The 5,894-nt window shown below is 55.5% G+C and overlaps 1 pseudogene; it reads left to right on the top strand.

Annotated features, from left to right (window-relative positions):
• Positions 1 to 4: 4 nt before the first annotated feature.
• On the top strand, positions 5 to 5,327 carry LOC121603229 (annotated as a pseudogene).
• The last annotated feature ends 567 nt before the right edge of the window (positions 5,328 to 5,894 follow it).

The raw sequence follows: 5,894 nt of genomic DNA, 5'->3' as shown, positions 1-5,894 counted from the left end.
GAAGGAGCGGCTGGAGCGGATCACGCGCCAGTGCGAGGAGAAGAGAAGAAGCGCGAGCTCGAGCAGATGAGCACGGCGGCGGTGGCGAAGGTGAAGCCGCTGGCCAACAGCGGCATGGTGCGCATCCCCGAGATGGGCAAGGCGTACTTTGGCGGGTTCGGCGCAATGGCGGCGGCCGGCGGCGCCATGCTGAACACGTTCGGGTCGGGCAGCACGTCTTCGGGTGCAGGCGGGCGGCGGCGTGCCCGGGTCCGTGCTCGGTCACGGGCTGGGCGGGCCCAAGATCAGCACCATCCCGGCACTGTCGCCCAACTTTTCCTCCTCGTCCAACTCGACCACGTTCGTGGAGCTGCCGAAGCTCAGCTCGGACACGGACTCGAGCGGCAAGCGGGAGGACGACGACGCCTGCTCGATGGAGCGGCTGTCCTACTCGAAGCGCAAGGGCGGCATCCCGAAGAAGCACGACGAGCTGACGCTGACCGAGACGATCGTGGCGAAGAAAACGAAGAGCCTGGTGGGCTACATCCTCGCATCGAAGAACACGCGCGATAGTGGCGTGAAGGATGCGGCGGCGACACATCAAAAGCCGGAGAAGCAGCATCACAACCACTGGAGCCACGTGTTGCATCACAGTGGCCCGAACGGGGGAAACATTGGGCTGGGACACGCGAAACAGCAGCAGCAGCAACAGCCCAACCCCCCTCACCACCATCACATCAGTGAGTCCAAGTTCAAAAAGTCGCCCATCCATTCGTCCAAGTTCGAGAGCGCCACAACCAGCGACGACACCAGCAACCTGTCGGACAGCTCGCTGAAGCCGCAGGTGAAGATCCGCTCGCCCGCCGGCGGTGTGTTTGCGTTCGAGGACGAAAACAGCAAACCGTCCGATGCGGCGTTCTCCATCTTCGGCGGCAAGCCGTCCATCTTCGACAAGGTGAAGACGGGTGCGGCCGGCGGCACCGTCAGTGCGCAGGTCAACCCGCTCGTCGGCCTGAAGGTGTCCCCGGTGAAAGCGGCCGTCGTGACGCCGCTAATGAAACCGCAGCCGCATCTGATTGCTGCCAACGGCGGCACCAACGGCACGCTGGTCGGTGGGCCACCACCGATCGTGAAGCGCAAAAAGTCGCGCAGCAAGGACCGCAAACGGCGCAGCTCGGAGAAGAAGCGCATCGATCAGCGCTGCCTGCTGACGAGCGAGCACCTGGGCAAGGACAAAACGCGCGTACTGACCGCGATGGGAGGGCTGTTCTATGCCGGGTGTCTGAGTGCGGTGCAGCCGCCCGACATTTACGCAGTGACGCTGGACGGCGAGCGTGGCAATCGGCCGCACATCATGTCCCGGGAGAGGTGCTGTGCTGCGTGATGCGGTAAGTACAGGAATGGTGACATCTCTTCTGGACGGCGGAAGCTCTGCAGCAGCTAATCCGGCCTTTCCTTGCAGATCCTGGAAGTAGCGCCCAAGTCGGTGGACGACATCATTCCCGGAACGCGGCTCTGCGCCTACTGGAGCCAGCAGTATCGCTGCTTGTACCCGGGCGTGGCAGCCGAACCGGCCTCGCCCGATCCGGAGAAACGCTTCGTGAACGTCGAGTTCGATGACGGGGACAATGGCAAGATCGCCCTCGAGGACATTCGCTTCCTGATGAGCGACTACCCGATAGTCGGTAAGTGTTGAGCCCTTTGCGTTGTCGTGTTGCTGCCCCGTGATCCTCGACATCCTACGAAAGATGGTCCTCCTCCTAGTAGCATGATCCGCTTGATCCTCCTACCCCATTGTACGGTAGAGCTTTCCTTTCCCTATGAGTGATAGTAGGACTCCCTGTAACAACTTTAATCTGTTTTCATTTGTATGAGTGTCCGCGTGCGTGAGAGTGTGTGACAAGTTGATCCTAAGTTTGTGCCGATTCTTACCGCCGCTCTACGGTCTTATGGAGACTGTGCTTCTGTGGTTGCCAAAGGGAAGGTTCTAGTGGTGGGAGCTCGGAATCGGAGTGACCCGATTGCGATTCCGTGTTCGGAATCAACTCCAGAGCCGATTCCGAAGCTGGAATCGATTCCGATTCCGAAGCCGATTCCAGAGTTGACTGCGGAGTTCATTCCGTAGTCGTCTCCGGAGCTAATTCTGGAGTGGCTCCGGAAGCGATTTCGGAATCAGAATCGACCGAATAATCATAATTTGCTCCGGAAACGGAATCAAAATTGACTCCAGAATTGGAATTAGCTCTGAAATGAGAGACAGTCCTTGAATTGAAATAATAAGTTTCAGATGGGAAATCAGTCCGGGAATCTCCATGAGAATGGATCGTTTACAAGTAAGTTTGGATTCTTTACAACAACCAATGCGTAGTATCATTTGGCCAAAACGCCTATTCTTATGGAGATGCCGAAACCGACTCCGATCTCGAAGCCGATTCTGATTTCCGATTCCGAAGCCGATTCTGGTTCCGATTCCGGTTCCGATTCCGAAACCGATACTGATTCCGATTCCGGTGCCGATTCCAGAGCCGATTCTGGAGCTGATTCCGGAGCCGATCCCAGAGCCGATTTCGGTTTCAATTCCGTAATCGATTTCGGAAACTGATCCGAACCTACCGATCCGAAATCGATTCCAGAAAACTTCGGATCTAGTTGGAATCGATTCTGTCAAAAACTTGATTTTTCCCATTACTAGAATGTTCTACCGCCCGGCCTACCACTACTACTACTACTCCTCTGAGACACGTGGTGTGTGATATGACATCGGACGTTGTATTTCGTTTCCTTAAAAAAAAGAGAACATTCTTCAGTTTGAAGCTGCACAACCCCTGCAGTCCTCTCCATCACTCTTTGTGTCATCTCACCGTGTCTCTCTGTTTCTCTCTCTCTATTTCTTTCTCTTCCTGCTTCCCCCACTCACCTTCCCAATTTCCCCCTTGCGCGCCCTCCCCCCGTTTAAAGACCGTTTCTATGTTGCGGAGTGTTGAGCGGAGAAATATGCGTTTGGTTATGTTTTTAAGTTTTATGTTTTACATTGTTTCCTTTTTTCTTTTTCTCGGGTTTTTTGCGTTTTCAACCAACCAACCAACCAACCAACCAACCAAACAACCTGCAACCACCTCTGCGTGCCATACACCACCACCGCCATGACAAATCGTGTTTGTGTGTGCGTGTGTCCCCGTTGTACCCGTTTGTTGCGTGCGTGTGTGTTTGTGTATGTGTGAACCAACAACCCAACAATAACGCGACAACATCGACGCCCACAACAACAACAACAACGTATTTCCCCCCACCTCGTTTTTTTTGTTGAAAAAATCGCCAACACACACACAACAAAAAACCAAAAACCAAAAAAACGAACCGATCAATACGAACAACACTCCAGAATACGATCCCAATCCTCTTTTATCGCTAGGCAAGCGTAAGCGCCAACCGAGCCATTCCGAACCGTGCCCCCAGCTCGGAACGCTCGGGCCAGCCTCGATGGTGCCGCAACAGCAACAGCAACAACAGCAGCAGCAACAGCAGCAACAGCACCAGCCACAGCAACAGACCATCGTCGGTCATCCACCAGTGCCACATATCCAACCGTCGTCCGGCACGCCGCTGACGGCCACCGTTACACCGATGATCTCCTCACCGCTCGGTACCGGCGGCTCGTCCATCAACAGCTTCGCGCGCTGACGACGGAACGGGCCGAAAAGCGGCTGCATGGTGAGGCGTACCGGGAAGAGCGCCGCCGGCTGAAGAAGAAGATACGCAAAGACAAGCTGCGTCGTCTGGCGGCGAACAATGCGGAACTGGCGGCGGCCGGTGGAACCACCACCACACCGTGCACAAGCACAAAAAGTCCAAATCGAAGTGCTACGACGAGTTCTGCAAGCATCGGAAGCACAAAAAGCGACGAAAGCACAAGAAGCACCACGGGACGCGGTGCTGGTGGCACCGTCCTCGCCCGAGGAGGGTGCCACCGTCGAGGCCGGCTCCGGCTCGATGGACGACGACATCTCGCAGGGCGACAGTGCGTCCCAGACGGCCGGCCAGTTTAGCCCGCGGCCGGCAGTGCAGCGGGCCGAGGGCAGTGTCGTCGCCCGCACGCCGGCGGCCGAGAAGGACGGCACGCTGACGGAGGAGGAGGTCAGCTCGTCCGTCACCGAAAGCTCCGGATCGTATTATGTAAGTTTGGGGATTCAGATTCGTTTGTCGACACCTGCAACTCATCCGTTCGTTTTTGTGTGTCCTGTCCTTCCTCTCCACCCCCCACAGCAACCGCAGCAGAAGAAAGGCTCGGCGACGGAGCGGAAACCGTGCACCGAACAAAATGGCAGCAAAAATCGCTGCCTTCTGCCCGCCCGTCAGCTGTGGGCCTGGTGCGGCAAGGGCTACCGGCGGTCGACCGGTCGCGCGTCAAGAAAGCAGTTCTACAAATCCATCCAACGGGGCAAGGAAACGATTTCGGTAAGCCGTCCCCATGCTTCTGCCTTGCGGAGTTGGGCACTGACCGCCTTTTCGCCGTTCTCTTTCAGGTGGGCGACTCGGCCGTATTCCTCTCGACGGGGCGGCCCGACCGGCCCTACATCGGGCACATTGAATCGATGTGGGAAACGTCCACCAACAACATGGTGGTGCGCGTCAAGTGGTTCTACCATCCCGAGGAGACGCAGGACTGCCCCAACCTGAAGTACCCGGTAAGTCCCCGTGTTGCCGCAGCAAAACTGTGCCGCAGGGTCTCTAACCTTTGATGTTTGTTCCCCTTTTTTCGCGGCCGCTCTATGACAGGGCGCTCTGTTTCAGTCGCCACACGAGGACGAAAACGACGTGCAGACGATCTCGCACAAGTGTGAGGTGCTGGGCCTGCGGGAGTACACCGCCAAGTTCGGTGCCGATCCGAAGCAGTACACCGCGATCTACGACAACAACGACACGTACTATCTGGCCGGCTATTACGATCCGACGGTGAGGACAATCAAAATGCAGCCCGAAATCGAAGTGTTGCCGCCAAACGAAAGGTGGGTAACGACGACGTCGACAACGGCGGCGGCGGCGGCGGCTGCTTCCATGACGCCGAGCGCGTCAACTGCAGGGCTAGCAACATCCAAGTCACCGCCTAACAACAACGGCAGCAGCAGCAGCAGCAACGGCAACGGCAACAACACCAAAGCAAGCAATCACGTTGTCCACAGTGTTGTTTCTGCTTGAACAGTGCTCATCCCCGCGCACATCCGGCGTTGTGTAAATCAGTGCTAACACACTGAGAGAGAGTGAGAGGGAGTGAAAGAGAGAAAAAGAGAGAGTGAAATCATGTACATTAATGCTCTACAAGAGCAGGCAGCAACAGAGAAAATGCAAAACAGAGAAACGGAAATGCAACAAACGCTAAACCATACAAATCAATCCTAGAGCCAGTCACTTTACAAAAGTGTCCATAAGTCCGCGTGTAGCTTAAGAGGTGTTAGAGTAGGAGGTAGAGTTAGATCATCGCACCAACTCGTGGCATATCGCTCCGAGAAGCGTGCACTCTGTATATCGATGTATGTACAATATTTCGCGTAGTTTTAAGCCGTATAGGCTAATTAAGTCTAGGCCATAGGGCATTAGGTTGGGCCGCGGGATGCGATGATGGACTGGGAAGCAGGACTCGGTCGTCGTCGTCGTAGTTGGCCGCGTATTTTCGTGGCAATTATTTATTCATTATCAAAACTTCCTGTCCGGTGTGCCACGTCCGGTGTGCTTGTGTTGTGATCGTTAGAAGGATGTAAATAGAGTTAACACGGAGAGAGAGACAGCATACATCCCGCTCTGGGAGATCTTCTTTACAGCATACACACACATAACATATATCAATGAAGGTAGCGTTTGAGTGTCTATTTAGTAATCGTCCCCAAGAAACGGGTTAACCGGTGCAGAAGCGATACGAT

The sequence above is a fragment of the Anopheles merus genome, unplaced genomic scaffold (genome assembly GCF_017562075.2).
Source record: "Anopheles merus strain MAF unplaced genomic scaffold, AmerM5.1 LNR4000937, whole genome shotgun sequence".
Lineage (NCBI taxonomy): Eukaryota > Metazoa > Arthropoda > Insecta > Diptera > Culicidae > Anopheles > Anopheles merus.
This window is presented reverse-complemented; position numbering and strand designations above follow the sequence as displayed.